We start from the raw sequence: 18,658 nt of genomic DNA, 5'->3' as shown, positions 1-18,658 counted from the left end.
ACCTGTTCCAGAATACAACCACTCTAGCCCCACTTTGGGACATCAGATCTGTCACAGAATTGGTCTAGATGTGGTAATTGGCAGTAGGGTGGGCTGAGGACATGTCCAAGACCCTTGATCTCTACCTCTGCAGCCCCAAAGCCTCCTGGGAGTTTCTCTTCCTGGAGGTGGACTAACTGGGCTCCTGGAAAGTCCTATCCCTCCTCTGGGGAAGCAGTTCAAGGTCAGAGTGACTCAGGGTCCTTAAGTAATGTCAGCGGAAACTTACTACCCCTCTCTATTAGACCCCTGGTGCCTGAAGGTAGCATAGGGCAGACACAGGAGCCAGGAGTCCTCGGGGAGAACTAATCTCCAATTAGCTACCAGCTGCCTACAGGCCCTTGACCAAGCTTTTGCCCTTCTCTGGCCTCTGTTTCCCCATCTGTTGAAGGAAATTGACTTTAATAATCTCTTAGGCTCTCGTAGCTCTGCATGGCAGAGACAATGAACCAAACTTTTTTTTTTTTTTTCTCCTTTTTTTTGGCAGCATATTTTCTTTCCTAATGAAGCCAGGCCAAGATTAAAATGGCCTTCCATTCCCCATGCGTCTCATTGCAAGCAGCAGAGCTGCCGATCTGAAGCAGACCAGGGAGAAGCTGCTTAGGGTTTAAAATGTCAGACTCTTGATCCTTCTCACTGGAGGGGAGATGTCTCATGGATAATCCAGAAATGTGAAATAATCCAAAAACCGTTCCTCCCAGGCTCTGGGTGGGAAAACGAACGGGCCTGGGGGCTGGGTGTTTGGGCAGGTCACAGCTCAGTGAAATACATAATGGAACCACCCAGTGAGGCCTGAACACAGGAGGGACTGGGATGCCATCCAGCCCCACATTCTGGCCCTGCTCCCCACCCAGGGCTGGGAATTAACAGCACTGTCCTCAAGCTGATGCAGGCAGTTGTTCCAGAGACATCTGTGCAGCCAGGCATTGGGACACCACACTGAACACCACAGATGAAGCACCTGGTCCTCAGGGTGCTTCTAGTTTAGAGGGAAAGACATTAAAGGGGATAACCCCAGGCACTGGATAATTCAAGTGGGGGAAGGACTGTGCAAGAGAAGGGAGGCTGTGGGGCCGTGACAGCCTGTGACGGGCTGACCAGATCTTGGAGCTGCTTCATCAAAGGATAAGGGGGCTAGCCAGCTAGATGGAGAGCATTCTGAACAGAGGGAAAGCAGTGTGTACAGCCTGGAGGAGGAAGAGGTTCAGCTCCAAGGAACCAAGCGAAGTTGAATGAGGAGGTGAGGCAGGCAGGGCCAGGTCTGCTGGCCCAGGGTGGTCTCCCTTTTTTTTTTTTTTTTTTTTTTTTTTTAATACTAGAGATTGAACCCAGATGTGCTTAACCACTAAGCCCATCCCCATCCCTGTCCCCATCCCTTTTTATATTTTATTTAGAGACAGGGTCTCGCTAAGTTGCTTAGGACTTTGCTAAATTGCAGGGTCTGGCCTCGAAATCACTATCCTCCTGCCTCAGCCTCCCAAGCTGCTAGGATTACAGGCATGCACCACTGTGCCCTGCTGGGCTCCCTTATTTAAGATAATACACGGGCTCCCCCATCGAGGGCAGTCCTCCAGTGCCAGTTAAAATCATGGTGGGAATGAGACAGGGTTTGGTATATAGGACCAGAGTGGTGAGTAAGGAGAATTAATAGATGAAGTCACATTGTCAACAGAAGGCTTAACCAGAGAAGACAATGACACGCTCACTCACCAATAGGCAGTGAGCAGCTTTGACACTGGCACTGGGGAAGCAGTCGTTTAGCTCAGCTGTGCATCTTGAGCCCCTCCATGCTCATTCAGTGTCGTGTGCTGGGGAGACAAGCAGACATGGCCCCTGTCCTTGGGTTCAGCAACCACCCCAGGAAGCTAAACCAAGTACACAAAGAACCTAAAAATGCCTGGTAGGAAGTGGCAGGTGCCCGGAGGCAGGGAGAGGTGAATATTGTGACCAAGCAGCTGGTTATTGGGTCAGAACGAATCCCTCTGCTTGCTTGGTGAGAAGAGGGACACACATTTGTTCTGGGCCCTTTGTGTAACGTCACCCCACAGACACTTCACAGTAGTCTAGGAGTGCTCCCTGTCCCCATCAGAGAGTGCAGGAAACAGGTACAGCAGGAGCCTTGCCCAGGGGCTCCATGGTTAGTGTGTGCTAGAGCCAAGTTTGAAGCACACTACTACCCCTCCAGAGCCTGGGAACCGAGCCTTGGCCTGCCGCTTTCTGCCCCGTGTCCCTGCTTCCCTGTCTGATAAAGGGGGGCTAGACTGGAGGAACCCTATGCTGCTTTCTAGGTCTGACGTTTTAAATGGATTTTGAAGTTCTGTGGAAGAAGCTGCACTTGAGCTTGACCTTGAAAGATAGGCAAGATTTGGAGACAGGGAAGGGCAATCTAGGCAGTGAGAACTGTGGGCAAAGGCAGGTCACATCCCAGTGTGAGTTAGAAGATGAAAGGTCAGAGGAGAGAGTGGGGAATGTGGGCCACGACTTGGCTGAGAGCTGTGGCTGACAGGACAGAGATGAGAGTGGGTCAAGGGAGGGGGGCCGTGGGCCTGTGCAGACATCTTCTTTGGCCCCCTAGATAGAAAGCAGAGCCAGACAGACTGGCTCCACATTGGGACCCTGTGAGCCGAAGATTGGCCCTGCCAGATACTGGGGACTGGTGGCAGCAAAGGAAGGGCCTCCAAGGTGTTCAGGAATCCCAAGTCCCTCTCCCCTCCCTACTCCCTCTCTGGCCTGGAACTGAGGCCAAGAGAAATGTCACAGGTCCTCCAAGGTTACACCAGCTGGGGCCTGACCGGAGCAGGAGACAGTTTCCAAGGCCACCATCCAGCCGGGGTCAGCAGGCATGCCCAGGCCTGGGCCAGGCCCCGGCTGCTCTGGGCTTTGTTTCTCCGTGTCATGAAACCTTGAGAGGTCACTTGATCTTGCCTCTGGCTCTGAGCAAGAGGCCTCACGGCAGGGCTCAGCCAGTCCTGCCCTGCCTCTTCTGGGCTCCAGCTCTTCCCTTCCTGCCCACCCCCCACCCCCCGCCACTCTCTGAGGCCATCTTCCAGCCGATCCTATCTCTTGCCTCTCCAGAAGCACATTTAGGCCAGCCTTCTTGTTTTGAGCCCATGTTTCCTGGAAACATCATCTCTTCATGAACATACCCTCTTACCTTGTCCCAGCCCCCCACATCCCAGAGCAGATTCCTGAAACTGGAGGGCAGTGGCTGGGAGCCCATTGTGTTCATAGGCAGGCTTTTGTGTCCAACCTGGTTCCATTCCTTACCAGCTCGGTGACCTGATGAGTCACATCACCTCTCTGCGTCTCTTGTGAGAATTAAATGAGATTACTAGTGAAGCACTTCACCAGTCCTGCACACAGGAAACACGTAATCAGTGGGTGGGAGATGGGTGAGCAAACACCTCCCCAAAGACTAACTTCTGGGGCCTCTGACCCAGTGTGTGTGTGTATCACGAACCCCTGACCCTCATCTCTCAGGCCCACGAGCCAGTTCCCTCCTGCAAAGGGTACTGTATTCTGGCATGGGCTGGGGGCCTTTGGAGGAGGTTTTTGAAATGCCACCTGGTTCTTTGCCTTAGCAACTGTACCTAGTCCTGGGAAGAGAGGCGAACAGCAACAAGGTAAACCCCACCCCAAGGGAGTGGAAACCAGACTTAAAAATGATCTGCATCAGCCAGGAATCCTGTCCACACAGCTATCCACACCAGGCCTCTCTCCCAACACAAATAATCTGAAGTGAACTTCCTTGTGACTTTGTAATGCAGCATGATTTCCCCCCTGGCAGATTTGCCTTTGTCATCATAACCTTTACTGCCATGGTGTCCTGTGTTTGTGCTGGAAGGCGGGGGGTGGGGGGCGTAGGTCAATTCTGTGTTCAGCACGCACCAGCCAACAACCAGCTCTGAGGGCATCTAGCTCTGAGGGTGCTGCTGAATGAGACCTGCAGAGCCCTGCCCTCACGGGGCTTGCAACCTATAAACAGATTTCTTAAAAGCCTACAGAGCACCCAGGCATAGCGGTGCATGCCTGTAATTCCTGCAACTCAGGAAACTGAGGCAGGAGGGTCACACGTTAGAGGCCAGCCTTGGCAATTTAGCAAAACACTGTCTCAAAAAATAAAAAGGATAAAGATACAGCTCAGAGGTAGAGTACCCCTGGGTTCAAACCCCAGTACCAGGGAAAAAAAAAATTTTTTTTTCCAGGGTAGGTGTGCACTCAGTGGTAGAGTGCTTTCCTATCATAAGTCCTGGGATTTGATCCCCAGCACCACAAAAACCTCCACATGAAAACCAGGTGTGGTGGCACACTCTTGTAATCCCAGTGGCTTGGAGGGTGAGATAAGGATGACAAGTTCAGGGCCAGCCTAGGCAACTTAGAGAGACGCTGTCTCAAATTGTAAAAAGGGCCAGAAATGCAACTCAGAGGTGGAACACAGCTAGCATGCAGAAAGCCCTGGGTTCAGCTCCCAACATCATTTAATAAATAAATAAATAAAATTAAATTAAAAACCTCCATCTGGGAATGGGCATCACTTTCCAGGGGAAGGACTAGAGCTCTCCCAGGAGGTCACCAGGGATCACCCTCCTGAACCATGAGAGCAGGGCAGGCAGCAGGAGCTTCCTGGAGGCAAGAAATGGGTCTTGACAAATTGGAGGCTTCAGAGACTGAGCCCCACCTCAGCCATCTGGGTTTCTGACTTGCCCCACCCCCACTGGAGTCCATTCTCCCCATTATAGCTTCCAAAGTGCTTGTTCTTCAGCATTCTTATATTCATGGTGTCTGGAGCCCCTAAAATATTTATTGGATGAATTGATTAAAGCACATCTGCTCCTGCAATTCCATTGCTTCACACCTTTTGATTGTATCCTTTGCTCTCTAGCTCCTTCCCCACAAAAGACAGGCCCACTTCCTAGCAGGGTGTTCAAGGGATCCAAGCCTCTTTTGGGGCTTTTTCTGCCTCGGCCTCCCTCACTCATCCTTCCTTACCAGACTGAGAATGTCTAGTCAGGAGGAGGAGCTGTCCGAGGGGTCTTTCCTGAATGTGCCCTGTGCATTTGGCAGTTCCCTGGCCTGGATTGCCCTCTCCTGCCCACCATGGTCTCCTACCTGTCAGTTCCTATTTTTCATTCAGACATCACCTCCTCCACGAAGCATTCCAGGATCCTTCCCAGGCACAATTAATCTCTCGCCCTTTATGCATCCATGACAGCCCTCCCTGGGAATGTCCTCACCACACCATCAACTCCTTTAGGCCAGTTACTCATCTCTGTGCAACGTCCTACTCCCAGCCCAGTGTCTCATTGGGGCCTGGAAAGTTTCAGGTGTGTGTGTGTGAGTGTGCGTGAACTTGAGCCAGTGAAAAGCACTTAGAAGTGGGAGAGCCATAAGAGGAAAGACTGAGCTCTGTGGAACAGGTATAGCCCCCATTCGGAAATGCTCCTGAACATGGGGGAGAGGGGTGTGTGAATAAGCCATTGACAGGGTTGAAGAGGTCTCTAAGCACAACCCTCCCCGACGGAAAGAGACTCACCCGAAGCCAACATCCCCAGGGGCACATTCTCATCTTTCCTCAGCCTCTGCTTCAGTTGCGTGTCCAGCACACATCACTGGTGACCCCTGTCTTTCTGTGGTACATCTCTAGCTGGGAGGGGGAAGACAGAGCGTGCAAGTGTGGGATGGGTAAGGAATGTGAGGCTCTGGGAGGTGGGAGGTGGGAGGTGGGAGGCTGACCTTGGATATGAACCCATTTGGTCCCATGAGCAAATATTTTAGGTCTCTATACCCAACAGTGGGGGAAGCAGGTCTCTAAGGAGAGTGACTAGCACTTGTGACACTTCAGTGGACTCTGGGCCCATCCTACTTCGTTGGTATTTCTGCTTCAAGCAGTATCCTCTATACATCTATGTGTGTAACAGGCCCAATAGCCTGAAAGTGCTGGAGAAGTGGATCAGCCTTTGGGCAGTTGCAGTTTACCTCAACTCCTTGTCTTTGGCACCATCTCAGTGACAAAAGATCTCTCCCATTGCCTATTTGATGCCCTTATTTTACAGAATAGAAACTGAAGCCCAGAGAGGGAAAGGCCTTGCCCTAGGTCACCCAGCAGATCAGTCTCAATTCTCATGCACCCTCATTGCCTTCTGCTCTACTGTCTTAACACTGAGATTCCCTTTTGAAGGGCAGAGACTAGAGTGAAAGGTAGACTTTCACTCAGGCCCTGGCAGTTAGTGGGTGTGAATACATGTTTGCTAGTTGCTTAAATGAATGCACAAATGTGTGCCCTTTTATGGGGAGAGCAGCTCTCAGAACAACCTGATTTTGTGTGTCATCTATAGCACTGAATCTCTGCTCAGGTGCCCTTCAGTGCCACTGCCAGGCAGAGACCACTTAATACCCTGGCACCTCAGATGCTAAAACTGCTGGAGCATGAGAATTCAGTGGAACATGGCTCTGAGGTTCCTTACGGAGGCACTAAAAGGTTAAGTCTTACGAACAGTAACTGGTGTCCTGGGGCCAGGTGCATGCTGGCATTGAGGGTACAGAGCTACCACACACAGGCCTCTGCCCTGGAGGAACAGGGTAGGGAATGACAAGTGCACTGGTAGCTATGGTAACGGGGTGGTCTAAGGAGGTGTCCTGGCGGCGCACAAGAGCTGAGCTGGACATTGACATGCTGACCAGGCTTGGATCAGTCATCACTGTGTCATTCAGTTCACACACATTTGTGACCCCAGCATGTGCTGGGCACTGTGCTCAGCAGTGGGTTAAAAGCCCAGTCCCTCCGGCCAAATTAGGGCTAGACCCCCACTTCTTCCCGAGCTCCCTGGGACTTCCTGTCTCCCGCATGAGGATGGCCTGATATGGGTTCTGCTTTCTCCCTCTGCTTCATGAGCCTCTCTGAGGCCAGAGCCAGCACTGTCTTGTTCTCTGCTTTGTCTCATGCCGGGCATGGGCTGCCTGGCACCTTAGCATTTGGTTCTGTTTTGTGGAGAGCTGAGCTTGGTGAGGTCTGGGTTCCACACAGCCACAGCATTCTCTGTTCATCCCCCACCAAAAGCCCCTGGGCTTTGATTCCCTCCCCACCCCCTTCCCCCACATTCTGCCAGAGTCTCTGGCTGGCCAAGTCCTGAAAGCTGGGAGGGCGGTGGGAGGAGGTAGGTGAGCCGAGCTGGGCGGCTTAGCAGAGGGTGAGAAAGCCTCCTGCTGCCTGGCCACGGGAAGGTTCTGGCAGGAGCCGCCTGCTGGGCTGAGATCACCATGGAGACCTGGCTTGGAGAGGGTCACTGGCAGTAGCTAAGGGCTGGTGGGGGCAGGGGTGGCAGGGATTTGTGCAGAGACTTCCAGCCTGCCCTGGGCCCTTGTAGGGAGTGGGCATTGCTGGGGTTTGTCACCGCCAGTGTGCTGAGCCGTTTAGAGCAGCCCACCCTCAGTCTCCCCTCACTTGTTACCCATAGAGGTTCTTCAGCTTGGCAACTGTCCTTGAACTGCAATAAGGCCAGCCTCTGCATGGAGATCCTTAGCTCTCGGCTGAACCTGGCACTCCAGATGCACAGTTCAGTCCCCAATCTCTGCAGTTGGTCTGCTTGTCACCCTAACTGTGGAGAGCTGACATCCAACCCCATGGCACCCCTGCCTGCCCCAAGAGCTGCTCTTCTGCCTAGTCCTCCAGTTGCCATTCAGCTGTCCCCCTAGATGCACACTGCTTGCTCCCACTAAGGCCCTGTCCTTCCTCCACTGCAGACCTGCTGGCTTCATAGCTGGCAGCTCTTTGCCCTCTCAGACCTCTGCTTGCTGCATGGCCTGATCACCAGGATGGGGTGCTGCCCCTCTTCTGCAGGAGCCCACCTGGTCCCCCTGGCCCTCCGGGGAGTCCTGGCTAGTCCAACCTCAGGACAAAAGTCATCCTCAGGGCTGACTGCCCAGCAGACAGCAGCTGAGGCTGAGCAGAATGTCAATATAGCCCTGGTGGAAAGGGAAGCCAAGAAAGTACAAGGGAGGCGAGGTTTCTGTCGCTGCCTGGCTCCTGCCGGCGGGCGTGGGGGAGGATGGGTGGCTCTCAGAGGAGGCTTAGGAGGCAGTTTTAGCACCCCCAGCCCGCCCTCAGTTCTGGAGGAAATAGACACTGGGGGTGGGAGGCAGGAGTTTTAGGGCTCTCAGAGGCTGGCAGGCTAATGGCTGGAGTTGGGAATGGTAGAGCCCGGCCCTATCCTGGCCACTTGTCAGTCACCCCAGCAGAACTGTGGATCCAGTAGGTCTAGGCAGGCTGTGGGTCTGATTAAGGAAGACGGGGCCCCACAAATATGATTAGGACTATCTAGGAAAAGGGGGTGTGCCCAACTTCTAGTGTCTGGTGATTCTGGGGACTGAGGACATGGGGGTTTCTAAGCTTCAGAAAGACAGCATTCCACCAAACAGATGGTATCTTGTTGGGCAGTTTTTATCCCTTTGTGCAGACAGATTTCTTCGTCACCTCACCTCTGAGGAACAGAATGGCATGTGTGGGGCTGAGAAGAGGTGGATTTACAAGAAATTGAAGCACTCGTTCACACCTGTGCTAGGCTGAGGCCTTCTTCCTATATCCTTCCCTCAACAGCCTAGGTTGGAAGAATGACTAAACAAACTTACCGTGGTATTAGGAGACAGAGGTTTGGAGAGTTCAGCTAGCCCCAGGAAAATAATAATAAGGAGTAATTAGTTTAATTTATTATGCACTTACATACTAGGTTTCCTCTGCCCTAAACCACTGACTCCTGCCAACAAACCTATTAGGTAGTTCTAGTGTCCCTTCTTTACTGATGACTAAACTGAGGCTCACAGAAGTTCAGTGTCTTAGGCTGGGGATGTACCTAGTCTGGGAATCCTGGGTTCGACACCCAGCAGTAGCAAAAAAGAAAACAAAAAACAAGGAGTTCAACATCTACCCAAGGTACCAGGACTATTAAACAATGGCGCTAGCATTTGAACTCAGCTGGTCTAACTCGAGTCTAAGCTTTTAACAAATTCGATGGCTTGGGACTCTAGCTGCTTATCCAACACATCCTTCACGAACTCTTGGTGGAGGGCTTGGACATTTCTATTTTATAGATGAGGAAACTGAGCTCAGAGAAGGCCAGAATCAGTCCCAGAGTCAGATGGCTGGTTTGAAGTCTCTAGGGAAAGGAACAACGGGGTCAGCTTCTCCTCCAATCTCGTTTAAGAACTGAGTGGTCCTGCCAGGCATCATGGCACACAGCTATAATCCCAGCAACTTGAAGGCTGAGGTGGGAGGATCATAAGTTTGAGGCCAGCCTTCACACTTAGCCCTATCTCAAAAATAAAAAAAAGGAGTGGTGATGTAGCTCAGTGGTGGTGCACTCCTGGATTCAGTCCCCAGTACCAAAAAATAACTAAGAATTAAGTAGTCCCTCTTTTAGCTTCCCTGGTCTCAGAATTCACTGTCTGTGTCTGCCACTGACTTCTGCCTCTTGTGTTTTTTGCAGCTTTCAGAAAACCAACGCCAAGACCCCTCCCAGTGTCCACATCGTCCTCTGGCAGGAGCTCCTGCCCCTCTGCCTCCCCCGCCTCCCCGCACCCCCTACCCCCCACCCCACACCCATCTCCTCCACGCAGAAGCCGAAGGTGAGCCCTTTCTGCACAAAACCAGCAATTGTAAATACTTTTTAAAAATGTACAAAACTTAAAAAACAAAACAGTTTTAGAAAAAGACAAAAAAAAAAAAAGAGCGAGAGAGCGAGCGTGTGCAAGAGGTTGCGAGTGGGGCTTCCAGGTGTCCAGAGCCCCTGCAAGTATGCACTGAGAAATTTATCTACAGGTCGTTTGACAAAAATGAACAATATCCTATTTATTGTATATACTGTTTTATTATAAATCGTGGATTGTATATTGCATTCTGTAAACCTGCTGTGGTCCCGTGGTGTGCAAATTCGCATGGTGGGGGGGAGGGTGAAGAACCTCTTGCGGGAGCTTTTTTTTTTTCTTTCTTTCTTTCTTTCTTATTTTTCACTCTTTTGGGTTTTCTCTTCTGTTGTTGTTGTTGTTTTTTGTTGGCAGGACACACCCAAAGATCCAAGTTTGTATTAAAAAGAAATGAAAAAAAGCAAAAAAAAAAAAAAAAAAAAAAAAAAAAAACTAACCGTGTGTCTTGTGAAAGGGGGTGAGTGAGGGTGGATGGATGGAATGGAAGGGATCCAGCTGGAATTTGTCACCAGCCTGCTTCCCCAGAGGAGCTGACCCACCTACATATGCTCTCTACCTCTGAGTTTTCCCTCCCTTCTGCCTGACATTTGGGTCATTTTTGCATCTGGGCCCTCACATCCCACCCCAGGCCCAGGGTCTACCCTGTCTGCCTTTAGGTCTCCCATTCTACTCCTGCCCTGGGCCCTCCTGCCCCTGAGCTCTCTATTCTGCTTCCTAGGACTTCTTGGCCCCTGGCCTATGCAATCTGCCCCAGGTTCAAGGATTCTCCTCTTGATCTTCATTTCACTTTGGTCCTGGGGCTTCCCTGACTCTAAGACGCACTGTTGTATCCCAACTCCCAGATCTCCCTTTCTCTGGATCCTTTTTTATGTCCTCAAATCTGGATTCCACTCCCTGAAGAATTAGGTCTTGGGTCTCTCCTTCTTCCATCCTAGGTCCCAGGGCTCTGCCCCTAGACCCTTTGTTTATCCCATGTCTTCCTGGCCTTTAGGCCCCACAGTTCCGTCATGGTTCAGGGACACCTATCTTTGAGGTACTCATTCCAAGTCCAAGAACCCTTGCAAGACCCCTTCCCCTAGGACTTAAGGGTGCCCTGTCTGTTCATCCCAGGTCCTAGGTCTCCTCTGCCTCCAGGTCTCTCACTTACCCCAGCTCACATCTGCTTATGCAAAACACAAACTGTGAGCAGGCCAGTCACTCCAGTGTTTCTCCACCTTCCCCTTTCTTTCCCCGCTGAACCTCAAATACCAAATCTGTGTTTCCTTGCAGCTTTGGTAAAACTATGAAAAAAAGAGAACTCCTCACTGTTGGCCTATTTCTACTGGACTTAGAAGGCTGAGCCATTTCCCACTCCCTGCTATCAGAGAGCTCTGGACTATTCTCTTCCTATCGATGCCCACTTTGGCCTACTGTTCTTCCCATGACCCATTTTATGTTAAAGTTATGCCGAGTGTAGCTTATTTTTCCTCCTCAGTGAAGCTCAGGGAGACACCAAGACTCCAGGTGGCCTTCCCTCCCTGACCCAACCAGAAAGTCTTGGGCCTTGGGAGAGTTGGAGGAACCCATGGTCTGAGTGGAAAACACACCCCATCTTCTGGGTATCCTTGTCTGGAAGAGGCTGGAGGATTTGGGTCATAGGCCCTGAAAAACACAAACTCAGTGCTGGATGTAAAGGCTCATCAACCTGCCAGGATGAAGACATTGTCCTACCCTTCCTGTCTGCAGAGGGAGAGAATCCATCACATTCAATATGACTGTCCCCTATATAGCTGGAAGTCGGGACTGGAAGCAGTAAGACCCCAGGAAGCTTCCCAGAGGAGAAAGCTTTTAAAGGCCTCGCCTAGGGTACTAAGCAGAAAAAGTAGGGAATTCCTGGAGGAGGAAAGAGCATGTGAAAAGGCCCAGAGGTGTGAGAGAGGTGGCAGGAGGTAGAAGCCAAGTTAGGTCTGTTTGGAGTAGATACTGAACGTGTTCAGGGAGGGGAAAGAGCTTTGGAAAGGTCACTCTGGGGTTGCAAGGAGGCTGGGAGGAGTGGGTGGGGGCATCAGAGAATCCAGTGGGAGGTGGCTGGAATCGGCCAACCCAAGAGAAGCCTGTTTACAGCCCTAAGAATCACCTGCAATGAGAAAATGAGTGCGTTCAGAGCAGAAGAGGGAGCAGAAGAGATGTAAGGAAGATGGCCAGGTGGGGCAAGCTGGGCAGAGTTGGCTTCCAAAAGAATCTGAGTTCCGTGAGAAAGTGAGGCCTGGTGCATCTGATGGAGAACTCAGGAGAGCACTGGGATTATTCAGTGGAAGGGACTGGAGCGCCACACAAGATAGGCCTCAAGAAGGGGATGAAGAGCAGTGAAGGGTCATGGGCCCAGGAGCTCGGGAATTGGGGTAAGGAAGGAGACTCGTGAAGGAAATGGGAGTTTAGAGGAGAGTATAGGCAGTGTGTTCCTTAACTTGAAGTGGATTCACCACAAGAAGAGGGACACAGAGAAGGAGGCTTGGTGAGAGAACTGGCTCCATGAGAAATGAAGAGAAGGGTCAGAGGGAGAATGGGAGACTGGAGCAGAGATGGTCTCGTCTAGGGTCTAATGCTTAGGAAGGGGTGAGAAGGGATAAGATGTATTTTGGAAACCAGACCCAAGAGACCTTCCAGGGCCAAAGACCTAGCATTTGGGATATAAGAGTTTTTTGTGTCCTTAGGCTCTGAGGTCCCTGAAGAAAGAGTAGCAAAGACCTTGCCATGTGGGTCAAGCAGGGATAGGGTCACCTTATTTTGATTTGTTCTATTTAGAGGTTGAGGCCCTCACAGCCAGGATGCCACATGATCCCAGAACGCATCAAGACTGTGGCGATCAGGTACAGTGGCACATGCCTGGAATTCCAGCTACTTGGAAGGCTGAGGCAGGAAGATGACAAGTTCAAGGCCATCATGAGTAACTTAGCAAGATTTTCTCAAAAAATAAAAAGGCCAGCCATGGTGGTGCATGCCTGTAATCCCAGTGGCTCAGGAGGCTGAGGCAGGAGGATCTCAAGTTCAAAGTCAGCTTTAGCAACTTAGCAAGGCCCTAATCAACTTAGTGAGACCCTGTCTTAAAATAAAAAGGGCTGGGGATGTAGCTCAGTGGTTAAGTGTCTCTGGGTTCAATCCCTAATACCAAAAAATAAAACAAAATTAATTTAGAAAATGAAGGGCTATGTGACTCAGTGGTAGAGTGCTTGCCTGGTGTGAGTGAGGCACTGGGTTCGATCCTCAGCATCACATAAAAATGAATAAATAGGATAAAGGTATTATGTCCATCTACCACTAAAAAAATATTAAAAAAAAAAAAGAAGTGAAAAGGACTGAGAATTGAGCTCAGAAGTAGAGTACTTACCTAGCATGCGTGAAGCCCTGGGTTCAATCCCCAGTTGGGGGGAGATGTATGTCTCCTAGATATTTGGGTTTTGCCACCATTTATTAAATACTTCCCTGAAGTGCTTATTTTTCAAAATAATTCTTGAGGTAGAGAAAGATACTCCTGTCATTTACAGATGAGAATACAAGTTCACAGACATGGAGTAAGTGACTTGTCCCTAGAGTGACTTGTCCACAGTCACATGGGAAATGGCAGAAGTAGGTGAGTCCAAAGATTGACTCCACACCTCTGATTTTTCATAGCATTTGTGTGTGTGTGTGTGTGGTGCTGGGGATTGAACCCAGGGCCTTGTGCTTGCAAGGCAAGCACTCTACCAACTGAGCCATATCCCCAGCCCTTTCATAGCAATTTAAAGAAAAAAAAAAAAAAAAATCCACTTAGAACTGGGGAGTAGCTCAATGGAAAAGCTCATGCTTAGCATGTACAGGGCCCTGGACTCAATACCCAGCACCAGAAAAAAAAAAAAAAATTCTTATTAAAACCAAAAAATTAGTCCATTCTATAATAAAAATTTTTAGAGGGGCTGGGGTTGTGGCTCAGCAGTAGAGTGCTTGCCTAGCATGGGTGAGGTCCTGGGTTCAATTTTCAGCACCACATATAAATAAGTAAATGAATAAAATAAAGGTCCATCAACATCTAAAAACAATTAAAAAAAAAAAAAAAAAAAGACCAATATCGCAAGCAAGGTCCCTGAGTTGCCAGGCGGACCTATGTTTAAAAAAAAATTTTTTTTTTTTTTTTAATTTTTAGAGCCAGGAATGTAGCAGTGGTAGAACATGTTCTTAGCATGCTTCAGGTCCCAGGTTTGATCTCTAGCATCACACACACCAAAAAAACTTTTAAGTAAAATAATAATAATAATAATTGAAATACAATAATAACAAGAAAATTAGATAGCACTTACTACATACTAGCTGTTCTAAACACTTTATATTAATTCACTAATTTGGTGTCTATAACAATGCAATGGGGCTTTACTGGAATGATTACTATCCCCATTTTACAGACAGGAAACTCAAGTGGAAAGAGGTAATTTGCAAAAACCACTCAGTGAGTAAATGGTGACACCAGAGTTCAAAGTGAGCAGTGTTGCTAGGTGCTACAGCACAAGTCTCTACCCAGCTACTTGGGTAGCTGAGGCAGGAGGATGGCAAATTTGAGGCCAGCTTCAGTAACTTAGGTAGATCTTGTCTAGAAATAAAAATGAAATTTAAAAAAAAGAGAGAGAGAGAGCTGGGGATGTCGCTCAGTGGTAGAGCATCCCAGGGTCCAGTCCCCAGTATGTGGGGGGGCAGGGTGCAAGTAGTTTGGTTCAGGAGTCAGAGCTTTGCTTCATTATACTGTTAAAACTGAGAACCCAGGGGGTGTAGCCCAGTGGTGGAGTGTGCTCTAGAGCGCCTAAGTTCATCCTCAGCACCAAAACAAAAAACGATTGAACCTGGAAACAACCCCCATATCAAGGTTTTCCAATCTGTTCACCTAAGTCAGTGGTTCTTGACCCTGCCTGTAGGGAGGAATCACCTGGAAAGCTTCGGAATCTTGATGCCCAAGTCCTACTCCAAGAGTTCTGGTTTATTGGTCTGGAATGGGGTCTGGGCATCAGGGAATTTTTATAAGTTCCTCAATGGTTCTAATGTGCACACAAAGTAAAGAACCTCTGACCAAGGTATTGTGTTGAGTGTCTGCACACAAGCAACCTCTGTGTAACACACTAATTTTTAATGTGTGGTCCTAGGTGTGCCTATGATGCCTTCCTGCGTGGATGATGTGAATCCATAAGCATTTTCACTGAGTGTCTGGAAGTTACTGTGGGTTCTCTGAGTGACTGCTGGAGATGCAGTATGAACAGTCATTCAATAGATATTTCTTAGCACGTGCAAGTTTCCAGACACTGGTCCAGACAACTGGGTGGGGATACAATGGTGAACAAGTCAAATGGCACCTGCCTTTGAGTGTACAGTCTGAAGGAACTGACATATTGCTGGTGTCTTTCCCTATGAGTGGCAGCCATGTGGACCTCCTTGATGGTTACTGAAGGTTGAATGGCTGACTGGAAGAGCTTAGGACAGGAGAGACTTACCTGTATGACTGGACATTTTAGGTCTTCTGGCCCTATGTGCAGATGTGACAGAGAGGGAGGCCCAGGGCATGTTTCCGGGTTCAAATTAGCGTGACTATGTGTCATGTGTGGATGTGTAAAGGTGTACATGACATGGACCTACGAAAATGTGGACAACAGTAGGGGAGAAAGGCTGTGTGCAAGGTAGGTACTAGCCCAGAACACCACACAGATGCTGTGTGCACACATGCGCGCGTGCGCGCACACACACACACACACACACAGAGCCAGCTGTAGGGAGGAGGCTGGGTTCCAGTTCTAAGGCCAGGAGAAATTTGCCTTGGGTATGTGGGGGAGGCACAGCTGGGGCTGGAAACTCGAGAGTGGGAGGGTGGGAGGGAGGCTCAAGAGCCACATCCTTGATCTCTGTTCTGTTCCAGCAGTTCCGGACTTGGTGCTCTGGGTTTCTGTGTGACTGGGTGTCCCTCTCTCTAATGTCCGGATCTTGGCATCTCTCTTTCTCTTCTGGGTCTTGGACTATGAGGCTGATCACATGACTCTGGGTCTCCACCTCTCCAGCTTACTTGGCTCTGTGTCCTCCTCTGTGTCTGCCTCTGTCTCAGTGTCCTTCCTTGTCCTTGCCAGGTGGGGGGAGGGGCCCAGTGCTCAGGGAGCAGGTGTGGACTCACTCAGGCAGCAGGGAGTGAAGCCAAGGAGGGCAAAGAGCCAGCAGCCCCTGGACATAGCCACACTCTGGGACACATTCAGGGTGCTCACAGGGACACACAATGACATATGTGCAGAAATGGGTTCCTGAAGACATTCACGGGGACATACACACAGGTACAAAACTGCACACGCAGCCATGCCCAGAAACACAAGAATACCAGACGGAGTGTCACATGCAGGTATCAACGGATCACACACACCAACGTGCTCATTACAAAGGTACACACAAAAATACTCATCCAGACACACAGACCGTCTCAGATACACCCAGGGCATTCCTCCAGAAGAAAACCCAGAGCCATGGACATACACAGGGGCACAAACACCTTCAGCACATACACAGACACAAAGATAATAGGTGCGATCACAAACTGGAACACAGATATACGAAGACACAAGTACAGTCAGTGCACCTTGGCAATCACACCCGGAGCCATATGCGTTCAGGGATACGGAGGCAAATGAGCACAGACAGGCATAAACCCTCAAGGACAATCAGAGACAGGCACAACAGGCACACTGAGGGACACCCCCCAGGGACACACGCAGGTAGAACAACCTCAGGTACACACCCCTCCCTCGGGGCTCACTCTGGAGCACCTGGGGACACGCCCATAGGTGGCAGGTAGGGGGGCCAAGGCCCTAGCGCACCTGGAGCCCTGGGCAGGCCCCCAGGCACCCCGCGGCACGAGTGTGCGTGCCCGTGCGTGCGTGCCCGCCGGTGCGCGCCGCCACCTGTGGGAGGAGAGGTGCGCACGGCGCCCGGGGCTGCCCGGCCGGCGCGGTGCGGGGGGAGCGGTTGCCATGGCGCGCGGAGCGGGGCCGCATACTAATATGCGCCACGGGCTCTGCCCCACAGCTGCCCCCGGCCGGTCGCGCTGTCCTCCCACTCCTTCCTCCAGCTCCCGTCAAGTCACCCGGCCCGCGGCCTCGGCCTACGCACCCCACTCAGGGCACGAGCCCCCTGCATGGCCTCGGGGCGCTTAGCTTCCCTCTCCCCAGAGAGGCCCGCCTGCAAAAGGCGGCGCGGAGGCGCGAGGGCGAGGGCCGGGCTGGGCGCAGGCACCAAGCGGGCATGGCAGCTGGGAGCGCAGGTGCTGCCTTGGAAATGGGGGCGGCCATCCTGAGAGAGGAAGGGACGGGAAATAAAGGGGGCGCTTAACCCTGCGTTGCCACTGGGTCCTCCAAGCCTGGGAATAAGGGAAGGAACCTGACCAGTGCTCATGCAGTCGCATCCCTCTCCTGCTTCCAGCAGCTCTCCTGGCCTGGTTTGGCCTGGGGTGGACGTCGGTCCCCCATCTCTCATTACCTGCCCTTCATCACTCCAGTCAGGCCCTCATCTGGTGAGGTGGGGGACCTTGGAGAACTGCACTGAGGACTGGCAGAGGAGGTGTGGCACTGGAAGGGTTAATGCCTCCCTATACCTTGATCCCAGTCCCAGAGCTTCTCTGACCTGCTACCCCCTCAGCCCGCTGTGTTAATTGGCATGGAGGGGTGAGGCCTATCTGGGGTGGGGGCAGCCAGCAGAGGGTTTGCAGGTAGAGGCAGTGGGAGGGGGGCCCAATGGGGGGAGCCAGGCGGTTGCCTAGCAACCCCACAGCTGTCTGTTGACCTAGAAGAAGCTGTGCTGTCTTGACACAGCTGGTGTTTACATGTAACCGAGGCTCTGCTTAGCGCTTGCTTGGAGGAAAGCTGAGGCAGGGCCCTCGTGGCAGCCTGGACCTGGACCTGGACCTGGCTTTCATGGGCTCCATGCCTGTCTGCCCTTTTTGCTTCTGCTCCTACCTCAAGTCCAACAGAGAAAGAGCGGGAGAGATCTCAGGGCTGGAGGCTTTGCAGCGGGGGAAAGTTGCTGTATACACACACACACACACACACGCGCGCGCGCGCGCGCGCGGGCTCGCACATGCACACACGTGCACACACACTCTTTCAACATGGGATAATGGGAAACTAAGAAAAAGAGAGGGGGACCCAGATGCCAACTCATACAGAAAACACCAACATACACAGGGACACATGGATGTACAGATCCATAAGTGACACAGACACACAACACCAGCACAGAGATGTTCTGGGTCATAAAATCCACAGACAGACACACAGAAAATGTCATCAAGTGACTAAAACACCAACACAGAGAGATACCCACACATATCTTGTTACAGAGGCCAAACGGACCCTGACTATCTGACAAAGACACACTTCGACATACCAACACATAAATCAACTCTCAACTACATACAGCTAATACCTGCAGTGTTTACAGGCCTGAGTGACAAAAGACAGAAACCCACATAGGGAGTCACCCACGTGTACACACTAGAACACAAGAGAAACACAAAGCTCACCAAATTTCTACTGATTACCCACAATGCCTAACGCAGGCAGTGGCTAACACTACTGTCACAGGCAAAGACACACCCAGAAGCCCAACATGTGAAGAGGCATAGGTCCGCAAAGAACCACAGGCCCTGACATGTCCCACCTGCACCCACACAAGTATCCGTAGCACAAACACGTGCTAGCCTAGGGTGTGGTATGGACAGGGATAACTCTTCCCTACCCACCAACCCTGTGAGTAGCAGCAGATCTGCCCTGGGGTCAGAGGGTCCTAGTGGACCCAGGAACAGGGCCAGGTGAATCTGTGTAGGGTTAGAGCTGAATCCCCGACCCTCAGTCCTAGGGAGACTGACTGCCTTGGGAACCCGCCTTCTGAAGTGGGA

General features: G+C 51.1%; 1 protein-coding gene across 11 annotated transcripts in view; it reads left to right on the top strand.

The window, feature by feature from the left end:
* The window catches only part of AHDC1 (AT-hook DNA binding motif containing 1), a 64,096-nt gene extending 54,291 nt beyond the window's left edge, over positions 1-9,805 (top strand). For all 11 annotated transcript variants that reach the window (XM_079114228.1, XM_079114232.1, XM_079114233.1 and 8 more), the window contains one exon: positions 9,519-9,805. The gene's annotated coding sequence lies outside the window, so the exon portion shown is untranslated. The remainder of the gene's footprint in view (positions 1-9,518) is intronic.
* Positions 9,806-18,658: the final 8,853 nt, after the last annotated feature.

Source organism: Sciurus vulgaris, assembly GCF_902686455.1.
Source record: "Sciurus vulgaris genome assembly, chromosome: 1".
Classification (NCBI taxonomy): domain Eukaryota; kingdom Metazoa; phylum Chordata; class Mammalia; order Rodentia; family Sciuridae; genus Sciurus; species Sciurus vulgaris.
The sequence above is the reverse complement of the archived record's forward strand: the minus strand, read 5'-3'. Positions and strand labels throughout refer to the sequence as shown.